At 33.8% G+C, this 14,758-nt stretch overlaps 1 long non-coding RNA gene across 1 annotated transcript; it reads left to right on the forward strand.

Moving 5' to 3' along the window:
- The first annotated feature begins 154 nt into the window (after positions 1 to 154).
- LOC143676291 (uncharacterized) lies at positions 155 to 14,307 on the forward strand. The gene is made up of 3 exons (XR_013171977.1): positions 155 to 219; positions 8,837 to 8,906; positions 14,224 to 14,307. It is a non-coding gene; the product is annotated as an uncharacterized LOC143676291 (long non-coding RNA).
- Positions 14,308 to 14,758: the final 451 nt, after the last annotated feature.

Below are 14,758 nucleotides of genomic sequence, written 5' to 3' on the forward strand. Positions count from 1 at the left end.
CACAGGTTAAAAATAGCTTTGGAGTTCTGATGATTGGAAGATGTAAAAGGAGCATAATGTTTCATGTTCTTAGAACCTACTTGTTCATTCACAATTAGTGGATTATGAAGGGCAGATTTTGGTAGAATTTTGGAGACCCTTGACTTTCACTTCACTACCAGGTAGGAGTTAAAAAAAAAAAAAGACTCAGAGTGAATTCTGCCACACATACAGACATCAGTAAGTAAAGAAGTACAAGTTTATTCATAAAACTTGTCCTTATAGTTCAGTGGAATGTCAGCTCTCTCTGCCTTTTTAGGCACTTCACTCAAACCTAAACCTAGGATAAATTATCATTTATCATCAATAAATGATAATTACAGGCCCTTAGGGTGGTGAGGGTGCACATATATTTCAAACAGTGCCTTAGTTAAATATTTTAAGGAAACATAGAAAAAATGTAAAAATTCTTGTAATAACTAATCATGAAAGCCTGGGTGGTTATGTTGAAGTTTTTTGAGGACTTGAAATCTTGAGAAGAATTTGTGCAGACCAAGATTAAAAGACAGGGAATTCTAGAAAGGAGAAATGGCATGTATGAAGACCTGAAGGTAGAAATGAGCTTATTTGGTATATTAGCTAGTGACAGACCACACAGGAGGAAAGATACATAATTTTACTGTCTCTAAACTTGCTCTCCAATGTTGACCAAAGTGCCTAATTTGATCATTGTCATTATCCCTTTGAAGGGATAATGACAATGGAAATCAGACTGTCTAGAAGGCAAGGAAGGATCATTTAAAGAGGGGAGGCAATCCCAATAAGACTTTGAATTTTTTAAGTAACCTTCTGTATTAGTTAGGGTTCTCTAGAGAAACAGAATCAACAGGAAATATTTGTAGATACAAAATTTATAAAAGAGTCTCACGTAACCATGGGAATGTAGTGTCCAAAATCTGTAAGGAAGGCTGTGAAGCTAACGATTCTGATGGAGGGCCTGGATGAACTCCACAGGAGAGGCTCGCTGGCCAAAGCAGGAATGGAATCTGTCTTTTCTGAATTCTCCTTAAAAGGCTTCCAGTGATTAGATTAAGTATCACTCATTAAAGAAGACACTCCCAAATTTGTAATTTGGCTGATTACAAATGGAATCAGCTGTGGATGTAGCCATGATCATGATTTAATTCTATGAAATGTTCTCATAGCAAAAGACAGGCCAGCACTTGCCCAACCAGACAAATAGGTACCACCACCTGGCCAAGTTGACACATGAACCTGACCATGACACCCTCCAATGAAGATTTTAACAAAGGAATGAATTTCCTAGGGAGTCTGTGAAGCCTTTGGTCTTTATTAGAACTTTAGGGACTATGTTGCCAGCTTTGGCTTTCCAGGAATCAAAAAGATTGACCATGTTACCTTATTCTAGTGAAAGAACACAATATCTTGTGTAATGCATATTTGTGGTGTTATTATTATTATTGCCAAAATTTTTAAATCAAGATAGTTCACATATGAATTCTTCTCTGTCTTTGTGATTCCGTCAATGAGGAACACTTTGGGAAAGAAAAACAATTTTGCAGTCTCTTTCAGTCATTTCTTAGTAATACATTTCTCTGGAGCAAGGCCCTGAGGTTACCGTCTAGAAGATGCCACTTTATAACAAGTTTATTTTGATAATTCTCTCTTCTTCATGATGTTTTTCTGTTATTATAAAAATGGTTGATGTTTCAGGGCAAGTCACAGAAAAATTAAACTCTGTCTGCTTTTTCTTTTGATAATTACTTCCAAGTAATTGGTGGTTTTTATTAGAGCACCACAGCCTCAGCAGTTAGAACTATTTCAGGTAAAGTTTTAAAAAATGATGAGCCACTTAATAACTGCATACACTTATCTTTTTAAAAAATGATAAAATAAAGTTAGCCAATTAAATAGGCAATAACATATGTATGATTTAAAATTATGGGGCATGGAGACAATAAAAAAATTCATGATAGCTAAAGAAGCTTTAGAAGAAAGAAAAAACAAATACAGTGTGTACTTTATTACCACCTTAAACTGTTACCAGTTTTTTCTCTAAACACTGGCTTATTATCTTTTTCTCACTCATGAGACGCCCCAGGCCTCCTTTTCAACTTTTGACTCACAAAGAATGTTTCAACAGATATTCAACTGCAATAATACTGGAGTTGTTAAATTCATCATTAATACCATTCTGCAATTCATATTGAAGCAGGAAATTGGCTCAAGCATCTTTCATTCTCAGATAAATTGCCCCTCCAGCTATCTATTTATAAAGATTGGGTTTTAACTCTATTTTTCTCCAACTTGAAAGATTCTAAACTTCTTTTTTTAAGGATTATACAGATTGTTACCATAAAACAAGAAAGGATGAATAAATAAATAAAAGAACAAGTGAAAGTAAATAATCTGTTGCTTTAAATTCCTATTAAATTACAGTTATTGAACTATAAATTGCATATATTATGTCATATACCTTTATAATAGCTGAAATAGATGCAATTTCCATTTTATTAGTGAGGATAAGGAAACAAAGAGAAGTTAATCAAAAGCTATAACATCTCATAGCTGGTTAGTCTCAGAGCTGGAATCTAAGCACAAACACGATAGGTATTTTCTCTATGATTTCTGCCTTTAATTCTAAAATTCCTTTCACTAGTGAGTCATCTGTTTTCATGGATTTATATGATCATAAACAGCCCAGCTAACACTCTCATCACGTAGATAGATGGATAGTCTTTCACTAATTCATATGTAATTGGTTTCCTAGTTTATTTCAAAACCCAGAATCCTATAATATCTAATGTATCGTACTTTTTTGCTATTGAATGTGTGTTTGGTTAAAAACACTTTTAAAAAAAATTCAAGAAAAAATACATGTTACTAATACCACTCATTGTGTTTTCCTTCTCACAAACTTCCAAGAGTTTCTGAGAGTCCTCAAAATAAAGACCTAACTCCTTTTCTTGACTTTCAAGGTTCATTCCAACCTGGCCTCTACTTGTGTCCCGTCTTGCTTCATTCTCACTTAATTATTCTTATGATATATCTGAAAATTACAAACAGGTGGTCGCCTTATTCTGGAGACATACACACTATATTTTGTCCAGTGTATGTATATTTATGGTTTATATTATCAGTTGTCAGTATTTTAAAGTGAGGTTATTTCACGTATAAATTCATACCTTTAAACTTCTCCTGAAACATTACAATATTTGGCTAATGGAGGCTCTCACTCTTGCATGGCATCAATTTATAGAAGCTGAGGATCACTGCTCTGTTCATATTTGCATTACCTGCCAGGCCATTGGTCATATTAAAATTGTAGACACTTGCTTTAGCAAACTAGGCTGCCATCTAATCATATAACATACCAGGACCTTTTCCTCCTACCCACTGAAGTTTTATTTATTTTTTAGGTTGAGGTTCAAATTTATTTCTTATGCTTTGCTACTGCCCTTCATTCTGAATTTACTTTCCATTCTCCCTAGGCTCCTTTAACACTCTCTCTGTTTTTCCTGAAATTAATAATTGCTGCTATATTTCATTTGCTTATTTATCTTTGTACCAGGTGCTAATTCTTATGTCTCCGTTTAATTTTCTGGAAGGCCAATCACATTTGGTTATTTATCAGTTCCATTCCCCCACCCCCACCCCACCTTGGGGAAATTCTCTCAGAAATCTGCAGTCTTCTAATATAGACTAGCGGCTCCCCAGGCCTACTATAGAGGTATCAACCTGGGAATGTCTTTTGTTGTCATTCTTTTGCCTTTTTCTTGGGTTATAGTCAAAGTTTCAAGAATTTCATGTATGACTTTCTTGTTTCTTTTTTTTCACACAAATCTCAAGAAAGTTCATCATTTTAAATATTGAACAATGGCAGAGGAGATGGTAATGACACTTATAAAGGTCCTGTCCCAAGAGTCAAAATGCTCCTCTTTGGACAGGTCACCCCACTCCTGGTGCACAGTCATCATCCCCAGAGCTTTCTTGGCTAACAACTTACAAGTTCCTTTTATTCTTTTCCAGGTAGCGGCTACTTTCTGTATCGCCTACTTTTTCTTGCTTTATGCCTTTATTTAATTGAAAGAAATCCTCCAAAGCCTTCCTGAGAAAAGGTCACTTGGATGTACATTTTTTTTTGAGAACTTGCATTGTATAAAATAGCTTTATTCACCCTCACTTTTGATTGATAAGGCTGGTATGCAATCTCTACTGAAAATACTTTTCCTTCATAATTTTGAGGGCATTGCTTCACTGTTGAGACTTTGGTAGCCATGTTAAATCCTTATTTTTTTAATGTTACTTGCTTTTCTGTTTTTATTTTTGCCCTTTTTAGGAACTCCAGATATCTGATTTTATCTCCCAGCACACTGAAATTTCACAATGATGTACCTTGGGTCTACTTGTAGCCATTGCACTGGGGACTCGGTGGGCATTTTCAATCCAGAAATTTAAGTTCTTAAATTCTGGGAAATTTTTATTGAACTTTCATTGCTTACCTTTCATCTTTTTTCAATATCATCTCCTTCCAGAGCTCTCTCTCTCTCTCTCTTTTTTTTAATACTTCACCTCCTAGATTTGTGATACTGTTTTACATCTTTTTGTTCTTCTTGTTTTGGTGATCTATTACTGCTTAACCAACTATGCCAAAATGTAATAGTTTAAGCCAATAATTTTATCATGTCTTATATGATTTTTTTTTGGTGGGTGGGAATTCAGGCAGAGCTCAGCTGGATGATTCTTCTTACTTGTAGGCAATGACCAAGGTAACTTGGTAGAACTCATCTGATGGATGGAGTGGATAAGTCAAGATGCTAGCACGCACATGGCACTGGGGAGGAGAAGTCTGGAAGGCTGAACTGAAACTGTCTACCAGAGTGCACACACTTGATTTTTCAGGGCAGTCAGACTTCTCCTATGGACCTCAGAGTTTCCAGAGAGAACATTTCAAGAGACAGGAAGAGGAAGCTGTTAATCTCTGAAGACTGGGCCTAGATATTAACACAACATCATTTCTACCATATTCTATTAGTAAAGCTGTCACTGAGACCAGCTCAGATCCAAGGGGAGGGGAGTTAAATCCCCTGCATGGATACTAGAGAGAGTTTTTCAAGAGACAGGAAGAGGCCCAAGCCTGGCATAGCATCCTGAAATACGATGCAGGATTAGGCTTTCAAATGACTCATAAAAACCAAAGGTATCACTAGTATTAAGCTTTACTAATCCTGTCAAGAACATAGGCAACTGAGAAATTCATACAATGTAGAGAGAGGTCTGAGACATCAAGGGACAGTCCTTCAAATAGTTTTTTCCTGCATAAGAAATGCACCTCTAATGCAGAATAAAAGATGCCATTTCTACATGGGAACAGTCCCAGGCAAGAGCACAAAAGCTTCATGCTGTTCTTACCTGAAGTTCAATAGTTTCAAGAATATCTTCTTGGTCTGTTGTATACCTTCCATTGGTTTCTAGAATATTGAAATGGCTTTTTTTTTTTTTTTTTTTTACTATTTGTGTAGTTATACCCCAGAAAGTTGTGTAGTTTAGGCTACATCCTTCAAGAAACCATATCTCTTACTTCGTAGATTAATTAATTTTTATCTATAAATGATCCGTTAGTCAGAGAACACCTTGCTAAGATCTTTCAATAGATAAGGTCTCTTCCTCCTAGCAAATAATATTAATTTATGTACTAGAAGTCCTAGATATTAGATCATATCCACTGCATTCATTTCTTCCCCCTAGGGGCAAGCCACTGTTAAACAGATTTAATAGATCACAAGTCAGTTCTGTTAATCTTTTCTTCCAGTGTCACTTCTGCCACATTCTATTCGTCAAAGTCATCACTATGTCCAGCCCAGATTCACGTGAGAAAACTAGAGTGCATTTTCAATGAGAGGTGCACTCAAAACCTTGGCAGCCTTCTTTAATTTACCACATTTCTGTTTTCCATTTCTTTACCTGTTGACTCATATTTTGGGACAGCTTTTCAATAAGTTATCATAGTCTGAATTTCTAAGAGCTTATTTTGTTTTCTGAATGTTCAATTTCTTAGTCCCTTTTTCGTTACAAATATGTACACTTATTTGTCTGGGAAGATTAATGACAGTTTTAGATATGTATGTTTGTATATATGCATATTTATAAAAATATATAAATTTACTTATATATGCACATACATATGCATGTGCATATGTGTAGATATGTTTATGTATATTTAAATACATGTATAAGTCAACATTTTCTTTTCCCTGGGCTACCTTTTTTTCCCCTGTTGTTTTGCCTATTGTTTTCGTTTCTGATTTTCATAGTAAAGGCAATTCTTGGCTAACTGTCCAACTGCTATGTACCATAGAAAAGCCGTGTTCTTTAATCCTGGCTCAACATTGTTGGGTAGGATTTCTTGATTAAGCTGTTTCCGTGGAGATGTGGTTTACTCAGTTGTGGGTGTGACCTTTTGATTAGATGCAGATGTGGTTTCTGCCCATTCAAGATGGGTCATGATTAGCTTTCTACAGTCCTTTAAAAAGGGAAACATTTTGGAGAAAGCTCAGAGCTGAAAGAGATGCAGAAATTTGGATACACATGGAGTGCTGACAGAGAGAACAGATGCCTAGACATGGATGTTTGGACATGCAGAACCCAGCAGATGTCACCATGTGACCTACCATGAGATACCGAGATGCTAAGCAAGCCAGAGCCCAGAGTCGTGTCCTGAAGGAGCTAAGTGAAGGACCACCGATGCTTAGGGAGGAAACCACTAGCCTCAGAAGCTAGAAGTAATGGAAATGGGAACAAGGACCAGCAGATGCCAGCCACATGCCTTCCCAGATCAGCCTTTCTTTCTTTTTTTTTAATATATATTTTTAATGACAAATCTTCACACACATACAGTCCATACATAGTGTACATGCAATAGCTCACAATATCATCACATGGTTGTATATTCATCATCACGATCATTTTTAGAGCATTTGCATCACTCCAGAAAAAAGAAATAAAAAGGAAAACGAAAAAACTCATACATCCCATACCATTTACCTCTGCCTCTCATTGACCACTAGTATTTCAATCTACCCAATTTATGTTACCCCTTATTCCTACATCTGAACAATGAAAGAGGTTCTTTGGGTGTGACTCAGGTATAATTTTAAGTAAGCTTAGCTTATCCTTTGCAGGAATAAGTTTCACAAGGGTGAAACCCAAGACCATGTTGGCCTTTCTTGAGTGATGTTATCTTTCTCTGAATGTCTTAGTTTGGACATTTTTATGACCTTGGAACTGTAAACATGTAACTTAATAAATTCTTTATAAAAGTCAACCCATTTCTGTTATATTGCACTCCAGCAGCATTAGCAAACTAAACCAGTCAGGAACTAAAAAGTTGATTACAAGCTCTCAGCATGTAGTTAGATTTCATTATATTTGGTTTTAGTACACAGCAATCTCTGTAGCCAATCTTCAGACGCCTCAAAATTAACAAGTTTAAGTTTTCTTAGATTGGTCAGATCTCTCCAATCTTCTGCATGTCTATACAATTCTGCAGCATTCTGAGGGTGTGAGTCAAGGAAGAGGACTGGGGCTTCAACATTCAATAGCCAGAAAATGTACCATAACAAAATGACATTTATGGTATTGTCCCTACACATACAACTAAGCCATTTGTCTCCCAAGTCAAATCTCTTCTGTTTTGTCTGCTCCAGAGGATAAATCTATGGTCATCTTTCAGGGGACATTTATAGAATAACTATAATAGGTATAAAAATCTGTTTCAACACCTTCCACCTGATTTCAAATTTACACTTGATTCCAAAAGTAATTGTTTCTGCCAATTCTTGAGCTTTTTCAAGATTTTATGATAGAAACTGAGTTACCTCTTGTGGTAGTTAGATTCAAGTGTCAACTCGGCCAGGTGAAGGCCCCTAGTTCTATTGCTGTGGACATGAGCCAGTGGCATGTGAACCTCATCTGTTACTCATTACATCTGCAGTCGGCTAGGAGGTGTGCCTGCTGCAATGAATGATGTCTGACTTAATTGGCTGCTGCTTAAATGAGAGAGCGCAACAGTAGCACAGCCCAAGCAGCTCAGCATACCTCGTCTCAGCACTCGCAGCTCAGCCCAGGCCTTTGGAGATGCAGAAAGGAATCACCCTGGAGAAAGTTGTTGGAACCCAGAGGCCTGAGGAGAAGGCCAGCAGACATCACCCTGTGCCTTCCCATGTAAGAAAGAACCTCAGTTGAAAGTTAACTGCCTTTCCTATGAAGAATTATACATTAACTAAATAAATCCTCTTTTATTGAAAGCTAATCTGCCTCTGGTGTGTTGCATTCTGGCCGCTAGCAAACCAGAACATCTCTCCACACATGGTCAAGGATTAGACTTTCTTGAGTCTCTTAAATTGGTTATTAATCCTCTACTTTATTTCCAGTTTCTAAAAATTTTTGTTTACCCCTTCCTTCCCTGCTTTCTCTCTCTCTTAATGGGTTTAGCATTTTGAAAAATATCTCTTTACAGTAGATTTAGTGACATTTAGGGTGGAACAAAATTAGTTGCAGATGGTCACTCTACCACTTTACTTGAATGTCCCCCATTCTATAAATAGTTATTGAGTTGAATAAATTGGCTTCTATATAAGGGCAAGGAATTTACTGAAATGTTAAAAGAAAGAAAAACAAACACCTCAACTATTTGGTTGAATTGATTATAGTATGTCAAGTAACATATCTGTTTCTTGCTTTTAATTAGACAAATATTCACTTTACCAAAGGCTAAATATTGTAGTTTCTCATATTATTGGTTGCTTTTCTTATGCTTATTTTTTTTTCCCTAAAGAGAGTCAATTGATACAATTCAGAAAGAGAACAGTCCACAGGAAGCATCAGAAGACACTTTGCATTTTGAAGTAAGAAAATGTTAAAATACATTTTTCAGGATCTGAAAAATTAGATATGTTTTATCATTCTGGAATCCATACAAATATCATGGCTTTTTACAACCTGAAAACAGCTAACCAAGGAATTCCTATTTTCTTCATAAGAAGAGGGTATTTCATATTCATATTGGCCTTTTATTGAATATCAAATTGATGTCCACAATCTTAATATTTTAAAATGCTAAAACCTTCAGAAATTTAGCCCCATCCTGCCACATGACATTCATTTGCTGTAGTTTTTGTTGTTACTAAATTTAAAATCTGAAATGATATTTCAACATAAAAGGACCACCACCACATAGCATTTGCTCATGACTGCTTGATATCCCTTTAGAAAGAAAAAGTTGAAAAGATTAAAAATGCCCACACTTGCCTTTTGTCCTGCCACACCTGCCCAGATAAAGCATCATTCTGGAATTTCTGAGTTTTATTTCCATGCAATTTCATTTATACATGCACAAGACATATATAGAGAACTATTTTGCATGTTTTTGAAATGTATTTGGATCGTGTTGTATATATCATTCTATAATACTCTCCTTTCCTAAGCAGTTTTTATTTGATTTTTGATGCAATGTATAAATCTATCTCTGTCCATACATATTTAGTTCTTTATGTTTGTCTTATATTTTCCATATAAATATGAAGATATGGCAAATTATGTATCTGTTCTCTTTGATGTAGTACTGCACCATACCTTACTCTCTCTTTCCTATTCTTTTGGCTATTAAAACTAATACTTTGGTAAACATTATTGTAAATTTCTCCTTGGATTTAAGTGTAAGAACTTCTCTAAGGGAGATAAATCTAAGATGAATCAATGGAATATAAAGAATATGCTTTTGCAACTTAACTAGATGTTTCAAAAATTGTTTTCTATAAAGTAGTTTTACCAATTTGCATTCCGTTGAGTAGTGTTTGAGACTTTTTAATTGTTTGGAGTTCTCATAACCATTTTGTACTTTTAAATGTTTTTAATCTGAAGGGTGGAGAATTGTATCTCATTTTGGTTTACAATGGCTTTTTCTGAATATCAACAAGATTGAGAATCTTCTGAAGTGTTTACTGGCCTTTTGGTATTCCTTTTCTGTGAAATATACTCTAGTTATATTTCTTTTCTTTTCTTTTTTTTAAACCTCTTTCATACTGATGTCTAGGCCAAAGATTAGTACTTCATCAGATATGAACATTGTACAAATACAACTTTTTTGTCTGTAGCTTGTTTCTAGGTTTGTTTATTATGTTTCTAGAGTTTGTTTGCATTTTTCCCCAAACCGTTTCATACAGTCACATTTATCACTTTATTTATGGTTTGTCTTATTCCCATCATATTAAGAAATCCTTTCCATATGTCATAAATGTCTTTATATATTTTCTTATAAAATTTTGATTTTTACATGTAGCCTTTAATTCACCTCATATATCTTTCAATGAAATAAGACAGGGAGTCAATGTTATCTTTTCCTTATGGAAAACTAGCTTTTCTGGATCATTTGTTGAATGGCTTAAACTTTCTTGTTTAATCTGATTTATTACATTACCCCTATCTTGTACCAAGCATTCAGAAATGAAATAGTCATTCTCAGACTCTGAACCTATTTGTTTATTTCTCTGTTATTTCCATACTGTCTTATTTACTGTGGATTTATAATAAGTCAATACCTGGTTCCACTCCAAGCATTTCCAAATGTCTGCATCTGTGTCACTTCTGGCCTGTCTCTCTCCATGAGCTCTTTTAAGGACCCCAGTAAATTAATTAAGACTCACCTTGAATGGAGTGGGGTCACATCTCCATGGAAACAATCTAATTAAGAGTTCCACCCTACAATATTGGCTCAGGATTGAGAGAATGTGGCTTTTCTGGGGTAAATAACAATTTCAAACCAGCATAGTACCCAACCTATTTCTTACCATTTAAATATTTTAATGTGATATTGGATTTTGATTGTGCAAATTTACAATAATTTTGGGGGGTTTATTAGAATTTTATTAACTATAAGTTAATCTAGTTTTGGAAATTTTCATTTTTATTGTAGTGAATCTTCTACTCAATTGATATTTACCCATTTATTCTGGGACATTTAGTACCTCAACATTTTCTAAATTTCTTCATAAAGTTTTACACATCTTTAAAAACTTTTTCCTGAGAATATTATTCTTGTGCTGCCATTTCCAATCACATTTTTAATTTTAAATCAATTATATTTTGTAACTACTTATGGGTGAACAGGCAAAGAAGTGAATTTTATTTTTTTCTTTTATCTAGCAACTTTGGTGAATTCTTATATTAATTATGATTATTTATCTGTCAATTTTCTTGAATTTTGTAGGTAGATCATCATGATTGTGAACAATGAGAAAATATTTTCTTCCTTTTTAATTCTTCTAAGTGCTATTATTTTTTAAATGGAATTTAAAATGGAGTTTTTAAAATGATTTTAACTGGGTTTCTTGTCAAATTTCACCATTAAGCATGATGTTTGTTTCAGTGTCTTGGTTAAGGAAGTTCTCTTCAGTTACTGTGTTGCTAAAAAAAATTTTTACTAATAAGTGTTAAATTATATCTATGTTCATATCTATTAAGATGCTCATTTTGACATTTAATATGTTAATGAAGATAATTGCATAAACAAATGTTCTATGTTAAAATATTCTTGCATTTTTTAGAAAAAAATGATTATGGTGGTATATTGTTTTTATGTATATCTGAATTTGGTTTGCTATTGTTTCATTTAGTATTTTTTTATTTATTTTGATAAGATAACCCTATAATTTCCCTTTCTCACAATCTACTTATTTGACATTAATATCTGGCTATACTTAACCTGTGACATGAATATAAGAGATTTCTTCAATTTATAATCTCTGAATAGCTTAATAAGATTGGATAATTTTTTTTTTAAAATTCAACTTTTTATCCCTTTGGGTCTAGTGTATAGATATTACTACTGACTGCTACAATTTCTTTTATTGTTATAGAGCTAGTCATGCTTGCTATTTCTTCTTGAATGAGTTACTTTTTCCCCCCTAAAAGCACTGACATTAAGATAATTATAATATTCATATTAATTATTTAGTCTCTGCCATAGTTATACGTATGCAGAATTTTTCATTGCCAATGCTGGTTTTTGTACAACCATTCTCTCTTTCTTCCTTCCCCTATTAGTCAATTTTGGCAAGTGTTTATCAATCTTATTAGATCTCTAAAAGAGCCAGCTTTCCATTTTGATGATGTTCTCTAATGTAGCATTTGCTTTTCTGCTTTTAACATTATTCCTTCCTTTTTCCTTCAAACTAGTTCCTTCTATTATTAAATTTATTCTAACATATTGACTGGAGAGTAGGCCTTAAAATTTTAATGTTTCTTTTTGTCTACTGCAAGAATGTAAGCCTCTAAATTTACTTTGGATGGTACTATTTCGGTTTGTGTTACAAGTCTTAAGTAGTATTTACATTATTCTTCAGCTGTATATACCTTCAAACTTCTATTATTATTTCTTCTTTAAACCATGAAACACTTATGAGAGAGAGATATCTCCAAAAGTATGGAGATATTTTTAGATGTAAAAAATATACATTGCAATTTATTTGCACTGTGTGTAAAATATATCTCTATGTTGGTAAACATCTGAAATTTATTGAGAATCATTTCATAGCTTTCACATAGTTAATTTGTGTAAGAGTATCGTGTGTTCTAATTGTGGGATCCTGGGTTCAATATTTATAAAATAAGTCACATTTACTAGTTACATTACTTATATGTTCTAAACACTTACTAATTATTTTTGGGTGTGTTCTCAATTACTGAGAGAGATGATAACATCTGCTATGTTATCTGCTATGATAGTTGATTTGTCCATTTCTCCTTATTATTTCATCAAGTTTTGCTTTATAAATGTTTAGGTAGTTTTGTTGTTTGCATTCTAGTTGGTATTTTTAATCTTGTTTGTAATTGTTCCTTCAATTACTGCATAATGATCTTCTTTATCACTGTGGAATCTCATCTCATATCACCATAGCTCTACAAACTTAATTTCTTTCTTTTGTTTTTTTTGCATGAGCAGGCTCCGGGTATCAAACCCGGATCTCTGGCATGGCAGATGAGAATTCTGCCACTGAGCCGCTGGTGCCCCACTCAAACTTAGTTTCTTTTTTAACTGCAAATTTTATTGAGATATATTTAAAAATCATATAATAATCAAAAATATATAATTAGCATCTCACAGTGTCCTCACCTAGTTGTGAAATCACCATCACATTTTAGACCATTTTCATTGCTCAAAAAAAGAAAAATAAGGTAGACATAAAAAAAGAAAACCCAAAAACCCCACATTTTTGTCCCACCTCTTTATTGATCCTTAATATTGGTGTGGTATACTTGTTACTGTTGATGAAAGAATATTAAAATATTATTGTCAACTAAGGTCCATAGTTTGCAATAGGTACTTTTTCCCATATACCACTCTAATATTAACTCTTTGTACAAGTGTCATATATTTGTACTAGTTCATGAAATAATTTACTTATATTTGTAATGTTAATCTTAAACAACATCCACCTAAAAGTTCACTATCTTACACAATCCTATATTTTAACCTCTAGTATTTCTTCCAGTGACATACATGATTCTAAACAACCCCTTTCAAACAAATTCACCTATAATTCAGCACTATTACTCATAATCTCAATAATGAGCTACCGTCACCTCTATCCATTTCTAAACATTTCAGTTCAACCTTGTTAAAAATCCTGTATGTATTAGGCAACTGTTCCCCATTCTCTAGTTTCAATCTATCTCCTGGTAATCGATATTCTATGACTACTAATCTAATTTTGGCTTTTATTTGTGTTGTCTGTCTTTATACTTTCCAACTTTCTTTATTCTTATGCATTAGAAACTATGTATTTCATTTTGTGCTTTTATTTGCATGGCTCTTTTATTTCTGTTTTTTTAAATCTGTTCTTTTGACATTTATTGGACTGATGATTTTCTTAATTTCCTTTCTTTGATTTAATAGATTGGAAGTTGTATTAGATTGTGACAGTTATACTCCCCAATGGATTATGCCTCCCTATATCACAACGTTGTACTGCTCCCTGCCATAGTGACTCTAGGCCTAGCCATGTTGATTCTTTTTTTTTTCAGTCAAGGCGACTTTAGGAAACATGATGTAAGCTGAAGTTTAAAATATGCCTGTGCATTGGGACTTACCCTCTTTTCATGAGAGCATTTATGTTACTATGTGATGAAGCACAAATTAACCTGCTAAAAAATTGTGTGTTCCAGTCAACACCAACAGAAAAGGTTGAGTTGAGCCACCTTAGACTCCACATTCCTCATTTAGTCAACAGAGAACTGCCTTCAAATGAGGTGAGACTAACAAAAGAATCAACCAGCTGAGTCTAGCCCAGAATTCTAACCATGGGATAATGATCAAAAGAATTTATTGTTTTCTTTTAAGCCACAAAGTTTTGGAGTGATTTTGAAGCAGCTGTATACGACCAATAACAAAGCTACATATTTATCTCTAATCTTTTAATGCTTTCCTTAACTCATTCTTAGTTTTAACAAATGTAAATTTAAGCAAAATATCTAACCTCTTTTCAAATAGTGTTAAGTGACAAAGAATTCTTTGTTTTCATTCACTTTCTCCATTTACAGCTTTATTGCGGAGTATTAAGTTATTTTGTTAAAATCAAATTGTTTTTGTTACTACTGCTTTTAAATTTAATGCATCTTTTTTGCAGTTTTATTGATATATATTCACATACCATACAAACCATCAGAAGTATGCAGTCACTGGCTCTTATAGATGTGAATA

Source organism: Tamandua tetradactyla, chromosome 3, assembly GCF_023851605.1.
Source record: "Tamandua tetradactyla isolate mTamTet1 chromosome 3, mTamTet1.pri, whole genome shotgun sequence".
NCBI classification, from domain to species: Eukaryota; Metazoa; Chordata; class Mammalia; order Pilosa; family Myrmecophagidae; genus Tamandua; species Tamandua tetradactyla.